The 17,569-nt window shown below is 43.4% G+C and overlaps 1 long non-coding RNA gene across 1 annotated transcript; it reads right to left on the bottom strand.

Moving 5' to 3' along the window:
- Nucleotides 1-6,129: 6,129 nt before the first annotated feature.
- Nucleotides 6,130-10,589, bottom strand: LOC102768495. The gene is made up of 3 exons (XR_435262.2): nucleotides 10,534-10,589; nucleotides 6,669-6,863; nucleotides 6,130-6,472 (listed from the first exon to the last, which is right to left on the bottom strand). It is a non-coding gene; the product is annotated as an uncharacterized LOC102768495 (long non-coding RNA).
- Nucleotides 10,590-17,569: the final 6,980 nt, after the last annotated feature.

Below are 17,569 nucleotides of genomic sequence, written 5' to 3'. Positions count from 1 at the left end.
ACCAGGGCAAAGATGCCTAACCTACGTTCTTTATTTTCACTAATCTCGGTCTGAAATTTATCATTTCCTTCCATTATATACTAGTATTCATAAACCACAGTAGTATAATCAGGAGGTGTGTAAGCTCATCACCAATAGAAACCCTGAATTTTTCCTATCACATTACAGTTGGCTTTTTGCAAATATTGTAACTATTACAATTGAGAAAATAATTTTAAAACAATTTGAACAACCCATTTTGGTGCAGCGGGTTTTCTCTGTAGTCCTAGGTGTCTTGTTTTATTCCATTTAGAAATATTATTCTGAGGAGAATATGGGCTTCACCACACTGCTCAGGCTGCCATGGCTCAGAAAAGCGGGAGAACTCCTGACCAGAATGAGCTCCTGACTTGGGAGACATTTACCCTTGGGAAGACCCCCACCCCCACCCCACCCCCACCAGAGCAGCATCAGCATTGTCTTGTTAGAAAATCAAATTCTCAGGCTCTACCACAAATCTTCTAAACCAGAAACTCTGCCGGTGGTGCCCAGCAATCTGTGTTTGTACAAGCCTTCCAGGCGATTCTGATGCATACGCGAGCCTGAGAGCCACTGAACTAGGGAAAACAGTCATGGGTTAACACTGAGGTCTGCAGGGGAGCTGAGGACCATGTACTCCATCAATAAGTATAGATAAATAGCTATTTCCTCAACACTGAAAAAAGTACTGTAGGGTAATGTTCTATATCTGAATTTGAGTGATTATAATGCAGGTGTATTCATGTATAAAACGACTTTAGGCTCTGCCCTTAGTAAGATTAGTGAATTTTACTGTGTGTAGATATCAATTCAAAAAATAAGTATATGTAAGTGCAATACATAATCACTACCTTTAAGGAACTTTCCATTCAATTTAGAAGTCTACTTATTCAATCATTCCTTAAGTAGCAGACAGTGTGCTGGATCGTTAGTGACTGCACCAGGCATGAAATCTATCCTCATGAAGTGTACCTTCTAGTAGGGGAGTCAGAAAATAAACAACAATTAGGAAATAGTGATTAGGTCCATTGTAATTATGAATAATATGCACTACTAAATAATTACTGTATTTTATTGATTCTAAAGTGTAGTCTTTTACAGTTTAAGGATGTGTCTTACATTCTGTGGTTGCCAGTTCAATCAGAAGGGTTCTACTAATGATACATAAAATAACGATGCAGCCTGGCCGGTGTGGCTCAGTGGTTGAGCATCAACCTATGAACCAGGAGGTCACGGTTCAATTCCCAGTCAGGGCACATGCCCAAGTTGCAGGCTTGATCCCTAGTCAGGGGCATGCAAGAGGCAGCAATCAGTGATTTCTCTCATTGAAGTTTCTCTTTCTCTCCCTCTCCCTTCCTCTCTGAAATCAGTTTAAAACAGACCTGTGCATTTCAGTTGATGGCATCTTAGATTTTGTGAAGTATGATAAATTCTAAACCACTAAGTATTATAGGAGTTTAGGGATATGTAGATCTATAAGCATCCCAGGATTCAACCAGGGCTTCAAGGACAGGGTGAGACGTGAGCCAGGTTGAAGAAAGAGAGGATTTTGAAGAGAGAAGCACAGGGTCACCTGGAGGTGGAGAACCCACGCAGGAAGGAGAAGCTATGATTGAGAGGCCCAGGTCTGCATGGGATGGGGGAGAGGGAGTGTGAGGAAGCAAAGGGAACTGAGTGGCCAATAACTTGAAATCAGGTTATAAAGGCCTAGAAAGTAGATCGAATGGTGCAGTTTTTAAAAAGGAGCAACTGAAGACTTCTGAGCAGAAGAATAAAAGGTCAGGTCCAACTTCAGTGTGTGCAGTGAACTCAGCTACAGGGGCCAGGTGGATATGTCTGTTTTCAGTGTTTGGTCATCATTGTTAAAGGAAGGAGACACACTGCGCTGGTGCTCAAGGAGGTTATGAGCTCATGGCCGAGCCAGGACAAATTCAAGAGTACTGCATACATGTGAGCCCGTGGTACGGATAAAGGAGCCTCCCCCCAGCCTCTCCTGCAGACCCGGTGGGAGGACGCGCTCACCATATGTTATTGCTCTCCAGCAGCCAGACCTGAATGGCTGACTGCCCTGGACTACAGTGTCTTCCTCCCTTTAAAATCCTACTCTTTCTTCAACCTGGCTCAAATCTCACCTTATCCTTAAAGCCCTTTTGCTCCTGGAATGCTTATAGATCAACATACCCCTGGACTTTTGTTTGTCGTTTGTTTTTCATTTTTTTAAAAAATATTTTATTGATTTCAGAGAGGAAAGGAGAGGGAGAATGAGATAGAAACATCAAAGATGAGAAAGAATCATTGATCAGCTACCTTCAGCATGCCCCCCTACTGGGGATCAAGCCCGCAACTGCCCACAACCAGGGCAAGTGCCCTTGACAGGAAATGAACCTGGGACCCTTCAGTCCACAGGCTGATGCTCTATTCACTGAGTCAAACCGACTATGGCTTTGCTGGACTACTGTTGAAACCAGAGTCAGCCCTCCCAGTCCTGGGCTGCTAACCAGCATCCCTTCCTCACTTCAATTATAGCTTCTCCTTCCTGCTTGGGTCCTTGCCTGCCTGGAGACTGCTGCTGCTAACCCCCAATCCTGACATCTATTTTCCCTGTTAGGTCAGGGTGCTAAGGCTCTAACTTAGAAGCTCGATCTGGGCTCAGATTAAGGAGAGCTTCTCAATAGCTGTGGAATGTAAGTAAAGAATTTATGGATGAAGGCAAGGAGGGGAACCAACAACCAGGCCAAAGAAGTATCAATCCAAAGGAGCCTGGCAGAAAGGAGCCAGCAGCAGGAGGAAGGCTGTAATTGGAGCTTACATTGAGGGAAAGTAGGAGCCGAAGTGAGGATGGAGGTGAAAGCAGCAATGACTTCCCAAGGACTTGAATGTGGAAACAGAACTTCTTATAGGGCCTGTGAGTATAGGGAGAATGGGTAAGGTCACTAAACTGGTTCAGACACCCAGCTCTGTAGGCCCTCAGGCACTATCAGGATTGTTGGTTACTCTGACCACAATCCAGCACAACCCCAGCCTCCTTCCTCACTCCACCCTCACTCATTCATACACTTAATTAACTAACAAATATTTGAGCCTCCACTAGAATATAAACTCCATGCAGGCAGAAACACTATCTTTTCCCTAATTTTAAGGCCTAAAACCCAGAATAATTTCTGGTACATAGTAAGCAGTAGCTATATATTAGTTGAATGCATGAATCATTGATGAATGTTTGAAAATGTGTTGAGTTCTAAAGTATCTCCTGAATTGTGACAATAACCTAGAGTACCAAACACATGTTGCCTGCTGATATTCACCAACAATAAAACTAGAAATTTGAGTAGGGTAGCAGCTATCAGATATTTTCTACATTAAGATCATTTAATTTTTTTCTAAGACAAAAAATAGCATGCGGACTTGAGAAAAGTAAAAATATACTTTAATTAGTCAGGTGTTAGAATAGCTGAAATTATTCAGCTATTATTTTTCCTTTCTTTTTTAAATGTCAAAACTAATTTGTGGTCAACATTATCCATAACCCTAAGCATTTGCCACTGGTTTCAAAAGAATTTACAACAAAGAATGCCTGACAATTGCCAAAATTATACGGTCAACATTGCAGGTAAAAAATGACAGAGTTGGACCACAGAATTTCCTAGACTTGAGTGGAGTCCCAAAAGGAAAATATTCATGGAAAGCTTTGATATTTTACTTTGGATTGCTCCTTTGAGCACTAGATCAAATAGCACTCAAACGTTTTCAAGATGCACAGAAAGTCCACATGCGCCCCAAATCATCTGTGCATTGACTACAGGATGCTGTGGTTAGTCCGGCTGAAGCTCCATCAGCCACCTTCACGTTCAGAGTAAACAAATAACTATGCTGGCCCTTGCACAGAAACCCTGGCAAACCCTGAGGGGGCTGTAACTTTGAATTAAAGGAAACCACAAGCCAGAAAACTCCTTACCATAAACATGTTTACATTTTATCTGCCTGGGGGATGCAAAAGGAGTTTGAGTGACTTATAGAGCTGTTGCCCATGGTGTGGTTAGTGCAACCTAGAGTGTGTGGGGGAAGCGGACGGGGGAAATGTGATCAGAGGATCCAGCCACAGGCAGCTAGAGGCTCAGAAGGTCCAAGACAAACTTGGGCTTGGATGGTGCAGTATTATACCATCTGTTGGGTATGCGAGGGGAGGGAAGGACCCTTAAACAAGTAACAGGTGTCACTCAAAGTGACTCAGGTCTAGAGAAGATTGCCTCAAGTCTGCTTTATGATCACCAAGAGTGTCAATCTGAATATAGGAAACGATTCACAGAATCCTGCTAAAGGTTTCTCACTAAAAGTCTTACTGAGCATCTTAGGGTAGAATGGATTGCACTGAGTAACAAACAGCAAAAACATTACAAGTGTCTGTGAATTGGCAATGACATTTCAATTCCTAACTCCTGCTTAATTCTTCCAGTGTAATGAACTAATTTTTTTTTTAAATGTAAAGTAGTTGAGGCAGTAGCAAATATTCCCCTACCCTTTGCTGGGTAATTAACTGGGCATAAATGAGCCAATAGGAAGCCAGCTCCCTGCTTACTAGAGAAGCATGCCCTGCTAAGAGGGGCAAGGCGGGGAGGACCACGAGAGCTCAGAGCCCGGACCACAGCCCAGGGCTCCTGTGGGCTATGTGCAGACGACTCCCCCAGGCTTCATCCCACTCCTTCTGCTCTCCCAGCACCTTGATAGAGACTGGCTTTGGGACAAGTCACATCATGAGCTCCACTCGCTACTACATCCATCCGTAGGGAAGGGATGCCTGGACCATTAGGTACACTGTCCCAGGTTAAGAGGTCAGAGAATGCAGTTTCTATAAGTTAGAGCCACTTTCTTCTTTGTTCATGATGCCTATTACATAGCTTATTTGCTTTTTAAAGTGCTTGATGCTGAGTGTGAAATGCCAGAGGACCATGGGAGTGAATTGTCGGGGAAAGGGAATATTCCTCTGGCTGGTTCCTAGGAGCTATTTTGCAATATGGAGCAGTGCTTTGTGCTCCCAGACAATTAGACTCTCCATAGCTAGTCTGGGGGATGGATCTGGGGAATGGGTGTGGGAGGGTGGAGTTGGGGGGTGGTGCGAGCTGGGTGCATGATTTCCAGCATATCATCTGGGATTTGGAGCAGGGCTCAAAGTATGACACTAAAATGTTAGGCAAGGAAACTGGGCAACACAGGAAGATTAAGCAAAAGTTGCCTGGGATATCCTAGAAAGTAGGAGGACTTAGAACCAGAGATAAGAACTAGAATCCAGGCTATCATTTCCCATTTGTGTAACCTTTGACAAGTGTCATAACTTCTCTAAGGCTCTGTTTCCTCATGTAGAAAGTGAGGATAGTAATAATCTCATACAGATGTTGTGAGAATTAAGCACATACACTGAGTGGCCAGATTATTATGACCACCTGACGTTTGTAGGCAAATTAGCTATAATTTTGTGCTGAAGTTGCTAGAGGGCCAGATCATGATAAACATCTGAATAGCACAACATACCTAAGTATCGTTGCTGATCAAGTTCATCCTATCATGTTGATGGCGTATCCCAATGGAGATGGCTTCTTCCAATAAGACAATGTGCCATGCCATGGTGCTTGTATTTTGCAGGAGTGGTTTCAAGAACATGATGGAGACTTTACCTTGCTTAGGTGGCCCCCACAATCACCAGATCTCAATCCAATTGAGCATTTGTGGGACAAAGTTAAAAGAGCCATCAGGCAGTTGGTTCCACAGCCATCAGATCTCCCAGAACTGGACAGTGCTATCCATCGGGCATGGTGTCAGATTCCTCGCATCACCTTTCAACATCTCGTGGAGTCAATGCCAAGAAGAATCGCCGCAGTATTGAAGGCAAAAGGTGGCCCAACGAAGGACTGATGGGGTGGTCATAATAATCTGGCCTCTCCGTGTATATAAAGCACAGAAGCTCAAAATAAACACTTTTATTCTACTAGAGTGTAAGTTCCTTCAAAGCAAAGAATGGACCTTAGAAACACAACAATGGCCACATAGAAAATTGTTTAACGAATAAAAAAACACACAACCAACTTATTCCAGACCTATCCCCAGGTGAGGATGAGGTTGCTAGTCCATACATTCTCATTCTTACTCCTCAAAGTGAAGTTCATGAGCTATTCACATCACTTGGAAACACAGATATCTGATCCCACCTCAGACCTAATGAATCAGAATATCCATGTTGGCCTGATCCCCAGGGGGGGTGTTTGCCCATTGAACTGGGAGACACACTGCTCACTCAAGGTTGACTGAAGGATGGCATCTCATAGCTCCGGCTGGCAGGGGCTGAGGAAGGCAGGAACTGGCAGGCAGGGTCCAAACTGATTCCTTAAACTGTGACCACTGTGTGCCGAGGCTTGGGCAGATGGCCAGGACACAGAACCTCATCGGGCCAGGCAGGGGCAGTCTGCAGATGGCGAGGGTGTGTGAGCAAAGGCTGAGTTTCACAAGGCAATGCCCAGAGGTCCAGGAGGCCAGAAGTCAAGCCCAGGGAACCCAGGTGAGAGAGAAGCTAAAACAGGTTATGCTGGTCTAGAGGGCCAGAGTCTAGGGAACTAGGAGGCTGGGAGAAATAGAAAGCAGACGATTCTACCAGTACTTACGGAGCTGCTTATGGGTAAGACAGAGAGCGAGTGCTTATTTTAGGAGAAGTTGCTCCTTGCCCTGGTCTCACCCCCTTCAGCAGGTAGGTGGCTGTGTCCTTAGAGCTGTGTCTGTGGTCAGAGGGGAGCTCAGCATCATGATGCGCTTGCTCCTTCTGAAGGCAGGTGTGAGGCTTGCTGGAAGGTTCCTCTGTCCTGCTGACACAAAGAGACTACTGTCAAAGGTAGAGAAATGAACATTTCAGGGACTATTTTTGAAAGTTCTTTGAACAAAGGGACAGGATGTCCCAGGATCCTTTGCTCCCACCATAACACTGTGTGTGTTCAGAGACCAATGGGCTGCTTCCCGGGAGACAATGAGCTGATCCCTCAGTAACCCAGACAGCACTGTCTCGGGAGCAGCGCAGAATCCTACTATCTGAGGATGTCAGAAAAGGAGCCTTCAATCTTTTTTTTATCCATAGAGCCTTGTCTTCCAACCCTATCTTACTCAGATCCCCAACATTTGCCATGGATATTAGAAAGCTATTCTTATTGAAGCAGAAGTTGGAGCCCTGAGGCATTCTCTTCCACCCCTACTCCCCAACACCTCCTGAGTCCCCTTGGAGGAACCCCCTGGTTCCATGGGCCAGTTTGAGAGGCACTGCTGGGCACCAGTCCTATCATTATACAAATGAGGGACAGGAGCCCATACAGAAAGGTCTCCCATGACCTGGCATTGGCTCATCTCACTACCCACGTGACTCCCCGTACTTTGGTCATGTGAACTTTTTTCATGCCATGCCTCGGAACATGCCATGCCCTCCCTCTCTGCTGGGCCTTTCTATGTGCTATTCTTTCTACCTGAAATGCTCCCTGCTCCCTTCCATACCTCCCACCCCACTCCTGCCTGTCTGACTCCTGCATAACCTGTGGATCTCAGCAGAAGCTGTCTGTTCTATTCACCATCCCAGCAGTGTCTGGTCAATGGTAAGTGCTGTGTCTCTCTTTTCTGAATGAGTGAATGATCACCTTACAGGAGCCTCACTCCAGAATTGCCTACCAGCTCTGAGTTTAGGAATGGGGACAGCCTTTCCACCCAGATATGGGGTGGTCCTGGGCAAAACCTTGTCCAATCTGTGTCAATTCCTTCCCAGAGCGTTCTGATGGGTACACAACAGTGTTAGGTTGAAGATCCAGGTAATGGGCAACGTGTGTTTAGGAAATGGGAAGTGAGCAAAATGTGTTTAGAAAATGTTGGTAGGTTCAGGTGACAGCTGCCTTCAAAGGGGCCACAGACAGTTATTGGGAGATATCTGTTTCCTATGAGGACAATTTCCAGATATCACCCTGACCTCTGCCACCATGAGAGTCTTAAATCTGACTGTCTTCTAACACCAGGAACCGTATTTGACCTTCCTGGTAGATAATCTTCCCAAAGTTCCACAAGGAATTATTCACAACTTCCCTTATGCCAAAATATGGCCATAAAAATAGTGTTTGGTGTTTTTCAGGCTTCTCTGTAGCGGATGAATGAATGTCTTCAAGAACACCCATCTGACAGAGGGGGGAAAAGCTAAGAAAATATGAATTAATGTTGCACTAAAATTTTCCTGAGCATGTGCAGCTACAAATACTAAACCAACATATTCCAACATTGTTTCTCCCCATTAGTATGTAGGCAGCAAGTTGTTAGGAAGAACTAATGATCCCTTTAGAAAGTGTCACCCCAAACATTACTTGTACAAGCTTTGTAGAATGACTCAACAGGTTAACTCAAGTCTCTGCTTAAGCATCCTTTTATTTAAAGTGACCCTTCCTGGAAAACAGGTTTTTAATTAAAAAGGAAAATCATATTTGCATCCCTCGAAGATAAAGGAGATAAATATGGACTATTTAATTATCTGCATTCTCGGTCTGTTTCTGCTTATCTTTGGCACCAGTTACAAAGCAAACCTTCCTGAAAGGGTAATTCCTCCCACAATAATCCTTTCCAATTACACAGGCCTTGGCAATTTATAAAGTTTGTTCACATGTATGATTTCATTTCATCCCCTCCACAGCCCCATGAGGCAGGTATAACAAGAATTCGAGTTAACTTCATTTTGTAAATGAGATGCTGAGGCCATGGCTGCATGACTTGCTCACGGTCATGCTGCTAGCTGGGACTCAGCCAGACCTTGAATCCAAGGTTTGTGATCCCACGTCTGTGTCAGAGTTATCGTCATCAGGTAAACTATGGTTAGGCCGGCCTGATGTCTGAGATCATATTGCAGAGGCACCTGGAAGGTTTTCCAGTGCAGTGGTTGTCAAACTACACCTCTTAGAACCCTCAGGCTCCATCATGGCGCTTAGGAAGCCATGACCGGGAAGGTGAGAAGACAGACAGGTCCTGGGCTCCTATCCCAACCAAGGAGCTCTGTTTCTATGTCTCATCTACTGGTGTTTCAAGTAAAAAATTTTTTGAAGAAAGTAGCCCACTGTTTCAAAAAAAAAAAAAGTTTGAAACTCTAGTAAACTAGTTCAAACCTCTTATTTTACAGATTGGAAAAGACCCATAAAGATCCTATTAATTTATCCAAGTTCACATCCAAGTAAAAGCAGAAACCCGACAAGTCTCTCCATGTTCAGTTAAGCCTCTCATTACCGTGTTGTGTCTATATCCACATTCTCAAACGTTAGTGTGGAGCAAGGTCACCTGGAGGGCTTGTCACAGACCTCTAGGTCCTGCCTCCCAAGGCTCTGAGTCAGTAGGGCTGGAGTGGGTCTGAGGAGCTTCCATGTGAGGCTGAGGCAACTGAACCACTTGTCCACAGGACACAAAACAACTGATAAGTCAACTCAACTGACCAACTAATTGTACACTTTATCAATTTTATTTCATTCTGGGAAAATGGCTAAAGGAAATTCCTCCTTCAGAACTTCTAAACACATTGCCTAGGCACCTGGCACTGATATCCTATCACACCCAAGACCCTAAACCCTCGTGTAGGAGATGACAGTGATGCCCCAGCCCATGTCTCCTCATCCAACCGAGTTTATCTGCACCTGCAGTGGGCAGTTTCCACACACGCAGCCAGCTCATGATTCTTTGGTGTTTCTGTCTGAGGACATTTTTTTAACTAACAAGAGCTTGCTCAGCCCACAAGTGTGTGTGTGTATAACTAATCCCCCACTTTCCAGGGCATCCTTTAAACAACGAGGACATGAATCTGTGGATAGATATGCCAGCATCCCTATCCCTCAGTGGGATGTTTGAAACCTCCTCAAATGACTCCCCAGAGGGGCCCTCATGAGACTGTGCCCCGCTTTCCCAGAGCAGTAACTCACTCATTAATGCCCCCTGTATTGGCATTTCTCCCTTTCTATCCACTTCCTCTCCTTCCTCATTTGTTTTTCCTGGGATCGCTTCCTAAGTAAACTATCTGCATCCCAAGTTCTCATCTCAGGGTCTGCTTTTGGGGGAACACAGATGAAGACACTGTCTCAAAGTTCTTCCCAAGGTCACAGGAGCTTCACCTTCCAGTTCTGTTCACCTGTCAGTTCCATCCCCTAGGGTTGCATTCACAGGTCTTCGGGCTGTACTCGATGGGTGTTGATAAACAAATAGTACAATTGATAGTTGCTGTGTTAACAGTAGCAGAAATACAGGCTGTTGAATCATCTGCAAATTCTCATGACTCATAAATTGTATACTTAGCAGTCACTTTTTTCAAAGGAGGCCCAAACCCCTCAGTCAGATCTGTGAAGAATGCCAGCTTTTTAAAAGCCTGGCATTATGTGTATTTTTCAGGGCATCACTATGAAAAGCACCTGTCAGTTCTGAGATGGAGATAAATTTCCTTTTGTCCTGGTAAAGCAAGATTAACCTTCAGCAAATATTTACATTTGAGGAGTGGAGTTTCAGCAGTGGTGGCATCAGCATTTGTCAAGCTGCAGTGTAAACTGCAATGAAAAAAGAAAAAGAAAAAAATACGTGGGAAACAATTAAATTCTTCTCACATTGAAGCTAAATAATAGAGGCAGATCCTATAAAAAATAATTAAATCGATCAAACTTTATCCTAAATAATATAGCTATTTCATGTGTTTCATCCCACTCATTGTTTGTGTATTAATTTTTGCCTTAATATGAAAAACAGTTTTATTGAAGGATAATTAATATATAATAAGTTGCACACAATTAAAGTACACAACTTAATAAATGTTCAAATATGTATGCAACCATGAAACCATAGTGCTGACTTATTTTTAAAAGCAATACTATTGAGTTTTCAGTCTATATTATTTCAATATCCAATTTCAGGAGTGATCCATTAATTATCATATTTATGCTATGATTCATTATTGGCTAAAAGCTCTTTACATTACTCCCTATTCAAAATGGTTAAATGAGTATGCTCAAAATAATTGGTTGGCCCAGTTCTTCAAGAACTTATGAGGCATGTCTGGCAAATAATAATAAAAGTTACCACTTACTGAGTATCTATCATAGCCACGGTCTAATTTGAGTTCTTTATATCATTTGTAATGTTCACAACAATCCTATGAGGTACGTATTGTTACTCCTATATCACAAGTGAGCAACTAAGACTTCGAGATATCAAATGACGTGAAGACATTTACATAGCTAGAACATGACAGAGCTGGTAACTATTTTATTCCATATGGTAATATTTTCCAAACTGCTAATTTATTCATGTTTTATTTATTCAACAAATATACACCAGGTCCAGGTTAGATGTTAGAGATACAGCAGTGAAGGCGGCTGACATGGTTCCAACATCATTAAGTTTACAGCCATCACTAAGTGTGCAATCACACAAATAATTGATTTCAATTGTTATGAATGCTTTCAGGAGAAGTACAAGGTATTGGAACAGCATGCATCTGGGGCCTGATCTAGTTTCAGGGCAGGCAGCTAGAGGAGGCATCCATGAGGAAGTAATGGTTAAGCTGAGACCTGACAAATAAGTGGGTCTATAGTTTTAAGTAGGAGCAGTGACATGATCAGATTTGCAAAACTGATTATGGGAAAGTCACTGACATAGGAGGGAACATGGCGGGGTGTGTGGGTGGGGGGGGGGGGGGGGGGGGGGGTTTGCGGGGACGGAAGGTGGTGGAGTGTTCCTCAAGAATTGCAAACTACAAACTCCGTCCCCAAGCAGGTTTGGAACCAGTATCCACATGCTTATGTAGCACAAGAAAACTTCACACCTAAATATGATTCAGAGTGGTTCTAAGTTGGTTAATGGTCTCAGGCATTTACTAAATGCAAACTTCCTGGAGAGAAACCATTAAACCAAATTTCAAAAAGTTCTCACATACGAGGTTTCAATAACCATGAACTCACAATCAGAAAACCAGGAAACAAGCTAACATGAGAAAGCATTAGCCAAAACAGCAAAATACAGAATCAGAACCAAAAAGACTGCAGATATTAGAATTATCAGCTTCAAAATATAAAATAAGTTTGCTATGTTTAAAGAAATAAGAATATCAAAAGTATGATTAAGGGACAAGATATTTAAAAATTCATCAGATAGATTTGAAAAAGAACCAGGCAGAATTACTAAAAATGATAAATGCAGATAAATAGATTTCTCTTAAATAGGTTGCACACATTTTCTTACAGGTATGTTGCTCCTGTTTAACCTGATCTGTGGTAGTTCTTGTCACTCCTACATTTTTTGCTCTTTCGAGGTCAAATCTGCCCATCAACTTTTGATGGCAAACACACAATACAATATACAAATGATGTATTATAGAAATGTACACTTGAAACCTATATAATTTTATTAACCAATGTTATCCCAATAGATTTGATTTTATCAAATAGATTTGATTTATCAAATAGATTTGATCAATGTTATCAAATAGATTTGATTTTTTAAAATCTGTCCATCATTTGCCTTTATGGCTTTTGCAGTTTGTGTCTTGCTTAGGAAGGCTTTTCCCATTCTGAGGTTATTTTAAGAGCCCTCATTTTTAATGTTTATTAATTCACTTAAATCTGGATTTTATATTAAGACTAGAGGCCCAGTACATGAAATTCGTGGATGGGAGGGGGGGGGCGTCCCTCAGCCCGGCCTGCACCCTCTCTAATACAGAATCCCTCGGGGGATGTCCAACTGCCAGTTTAGGCCCAATCCCGCAGGGCATCCCTCTTGCAATCCAGAACCACTGACTCCTAACCACTCACCTGCCTGCCGGCCTGATCCCCCTAACTGCTCTCCTCTGCCAGCCTGACCCCTAACTGCCTCTGCCTTGGCCCTGCCACCATGTTTTGTCTGGAAGGATGTCTGGTCTAATTAGCATATTACCCTTTTATTAGTATAGATAGGAGTCTAAAGTTATTTTTAATAGATTGTATTTGGAAATTCCAACACTGTTTACTAAATAAACCTTTCTTTCTCAATAATTCAAAATATCAGTTTTCACAGGAACTAATTTCTTGTTATAGTAGATGAGAATGTAATTGTCTTTCAACTTATGGCCTCACTTACTCCCTCCTCTCTCTTTCCAATTTTTAATTAAATCATTAGCCTCTATATAAAGAAAAAGCATGCAAATATTATGCACTGTGGAGGCAGGTAGTTACTATGACTATTATTCCTTTCTTGAACAACTCTTTTTTATTTTTCCAGGAGTTAATAATTACCTTGTTATTTTTAGTTGCACAGTTCCCTATGAATCTATTCAAATGCTTGATTGAACTTGTCAAGCACCTATTATTATTTTTTTCTAACTGCTAAAGTTTATCAGTTGATCTTTCTACTCCATGTTTCCCTGGCAATCTGCCTCTGAGAGCTCTAGTTCTCCTGCTCCGGTAGGGGCTCATTACCCTCCAGGCCTACTGCACAGCATCACACTGGCATTTTCTTTACTACTTTCTTGCGCTGGATCCCGCAAATGGCAGTCTGTGGAGAGTTTTTTATTTCACCTCCTGCCTGGGAGCAGGTACCTGATGGCTATTTGGAAGTATGATTTTCTGGGAGTAGATCTAGTGACTCACCATGGGACGTGTCTCACAGACCCAACGTTTCTGTCTGCCATGTTGGCTCAGGCCTCTTTCCTCCTCTCTTGTCTCCCAGCCTCCAGTCTCTCCCCATCCCATTCCTGCCTAAAACAATCACGGTTCCATTCATCCTTCTGAAGTCTTGCTTTTGGCACGCTAGGAAGCCTTCCGCCACTTCCAGTCCCTCAGGATAAAGTCTGAGCTCCATATTGCCATCTCCACCTGTTCGTGCTCATGCTGATGCGCAGCTGGGCACCATCTCAAGAGAGTCATGGGCCTGAGCCCAGTGGTGGTTGTGCAGGGTGGGCTGTGTGTGTCTTTTCTGCCCAGACCCTAGCACCATGTGTGGAGTGGCCTGGCTCTAGAAAGAACGGTGTTAGGGCTGCATTTGTTGCAAAGGGATAAAAATGTACATCCTAAGCTTTATATAGAAAGCCTAGCAACTCGGCCCTTAATTGGTTTGTGAAGAAATATCAGTGATTGCCCTGGCCGGAGTGGCTCAGTTGATTGAGTGTCATCCCATGGACTGAAAGGTCACTGGTTCTATCCCCAGTCAGGGCACATGCCCAGGTTGTGGGTTCAACCCCTGATGGGGGGGGGGGGTGCATGCGTGACAATCAATATTTCTCTTCACATCAATATTTCTCTCTCTCTCACTCACTCTCTCTCCTCTTCTCCCTCTAAAAAGCAATAAAAACCCATTTTCAAAAAAGATTTATGTGAGCCTGGCGATTCAGCTATCACAATAACTTAGAGGTTTGATGCTGCATGTGTAATTTGACAAGTGCACAGCATAACGTGCTCTGAAAAGGGTGGTCATTTATTCATTTATCCAAACAGTCACTAAATATCTGCTGAGCATCTATAACTCATCAGGCTCAGTGCAAGGCTCTGGTACTGCCTACACCCTTACAGAGCTAACAGATTAGCAGAGTGAGTCATTACCAGGGCAGAGAGAGCTGTAGATGGGAGATGACGTGCATTCTGGTGGACATGACTGCCCTGCCCATGTCCTCTCAGCACTCAGCAGCGAAGGCGAATGCTCTTCATGCAAGAGACTCTCCAGCCAAGTGAGGACTCCCCTACTCCACAGAGGGCAGGAGCACACTCAGCCCCTGCAGAGTGCAGGCCATAGTGGCTAGGAAATCAATGCCCTAAGGAGTCATCCTCAACCATTGGCAAATGAGAATGGAGAACTCACTACCCAGCTTCCTCACCCTCGAGGTAGGACAACTCTGATGGTGTTCCATGCTGACGTAGCCTGGGCGGCCATGACAAAATGCCACAGACTGGGTGGCTTAACCAATAGAAATGTGTTTTCTCAGTTCTGAAGGCTGGGCGGCTGAGATCTGGGTGCCAGCACGTTGGTTTCTGGTGAAGTCTCTCCTCCTGGTTTGTGGGCAGCTGCCATGTCACTGTGTGCTCACATCGCCTCTTCCTTGTGTGTGTTCTCAGAAAGAGAGAGGGAGAGCCCATGTGAGCTCTCTGGAGTCTTTTCTTACACACACAGTAATCTCATTGTAGAAAGCCCTGTCCTAAGAGCTCATTATAGACCAGCGGTTCTCAACCTGTGGGTCACGCCCCCTTTGGCGGTCGAACGACCCTTTCACGGGGGTCGCCTAAGACCATCCTACATATCAGGTATTTATATTATGATTCATAACAGTAGCAACATGACAGTTATGAAGTAGCAACGAAAATAATTTTATGGTTGGGTCACAATATGAGGAACTGTATTTACCCAAGGGTATGTTTTTCATTGATTTGAGAGAGAGAGAAAGAGAGAGAAACTCTGATGTGAGAGAAACATCCATCAGTTGCCTCTGAACACACCCCGCCCGGGACTGAACCCACAACTAGGTATGTGCCCTGACCAGGAATCAAACCTGACATGCACTGGACAACACTCCAACCAACTGAGCTACACTGGCCAGGACAGACCCTCCTTAATTTTTAATTACCTCCTTCTAGGCCCTATCTCCAAATAAAGTCACATTGGGGATTAAAGCTTCTACACATGAACTTCGGGGAGACACAATTCAGTCTGTAGCATATACTGCTCCCCAGAGTTCCCCAGTTACCCATCTCCCAGTCACCCGTCATTGACGCACACTCAATTGGCTTCTTTTTTTTAAAATATATTTTATTGATTTTTTACAGAGAGGAAGGGAGAGAGATAGAGAGTTAGAAACATCGATAAGAGAGGAACATCGATCAGCTGCCTCCTGCACATCTCCTACTGGGGATGTGCCCGCAACCCATGTACATGCCCTTGACCAGAATCGAACCTGGGACCTTTCAGTCCGCAAACCGACGCTCTATCCACTGAGCCAAACCGGTTTCGGCACTCAATTGGCTTCTTATCTTCCCTCCTCACTCCCCCATCTTCCTACCAGAGCTTCCCGAGACGACTCCCCAAATAAACTGCTTGCTCTCAAATCCCAACCTCAGGGTGTGCTTCTGGGGAACCCCACCAATGACTGCAGCGCATAACAGGGGGACCTGACCAAGACCTGACGGGCCTGAGTTTTAGACTGCCTTACCAGCTGGGTCATGAAGTCTTTCCTAAGGGCTCTGTGGGAAGCCGTTTAAGGTCTTAAGCAAAGAAACGAATCTCTGGCAGAATCTGGAGAAAGAATCACAGGAGCTAAACAGTAGATGCAGGGCAACTAGTTAGGAAGTTATTTCTCCAGTAAAATGGGGAGAAAATTGTGACCAGTAACAGGGGAGAGGCAGTGAAGGTGGAGCCTGGCGTGTATCTCGTCTATAGCAGCTGCTCAACAAATATTTTTGGATGAAAATTAATGGATGGGTTCAGTCTGCCCAAGCTCTAGGACTAGGTAGACTGATAAGCAGCTTCAGAAAAACTCTGGGCCATCTTTCTCCAAATTTCATGTTCTCCAAGAAAATAAGCATCAACAAAGTGAGGTCCTTATCCCCCATGTCTGTCAGTCTCACCAGACTCCACAATGAGCAAATCCCAAAGTCAGTGCATTCACTGGGAGAATCTATTTCAGGGCCTGAGCACTATTCTCTCTGAAGCGCCCCGTTCCCGCATTTGTGCAGCTCTGTCTCCACGTCCCCCTGCTGGTGACCCCACTGTGTCAAGCCCTAACTGAAGTCTCTCAGTTTATGTCTCTGTGGATTTGCTTTTTCCGGACACATCATTTAAATGGAGTCATGTTATGCGGTGTTTTGTGACCGTTTTCTTAGCTCATGTGCCGTATAAAAGATAAAATCCTTAGTATTTCCTCAACACCATGTGAAGTACAGGGAATAACCCCAAACCTCATTATTTCTTCTTATTTAAAAATATAGCACACTACCTTGAATTTGCTAATATTGATATATATTCCTGAGAATATCCCAATTACTTTCCCTTCTGCAAATAAATACTTTTTTTTGCATATCTGCATTAAACATATACATACATGGGGAGGAGGGAAGAAATGGACATTTTTCAGTGTTATATATTTTCTATTCGGGTATATAGTATTTCCTTTCCAACCCAGTCTGTTAAATCAAAAGTTTTGAGAACGTAAAAAAAATTAGTTTTTGAACATATAATATTAGTATTGTAGTTAAACTCTCTTCTTTTTGTGATATTTTTAAATGGCACATTTTTCCATAGTCTGTTCTAAGTCATTGTTTCTGATTGACAGGAGAGCTATTGAACTGTGTATAACAATTTTGGAAAACAGTATGGAAGGTTCTTCAAAATTTTAAAAATAGAACCACCATATGATCCAGCGATCCCATTGTCCAAAAGAATTGAGATCAGAGATATCTGCACGCCCATGCTCATAGCAGCATTATTCACAATAACCAAAATATGGAAACAACTTACTGTTGGTGGATGAATAAAGAAAACATGGTATGTTCATACTTTGTAATGTATTTAGCCT

This window comes from Myotis davidii, unplaced genomic scaffold (genome assembly GCF_000327345.1).
Source record: "Myotis davidii unplaced genomic scaffold, ASM32734v1 scaffold430, whole genome shotgun sequence".
NCBI classification, from domain to species: domain Eukaryota; kingdom Metazoa; phylum Chordata; class Mammalia; order Chiroptera; family Vespertilionidae; genus Myotis; species Myotis davidii.
The sequence above is the reverse complement of the archived record's forward strand: the minus strand, read 5'-3'. Positions and strand labels throughout refer to the sequence as shown.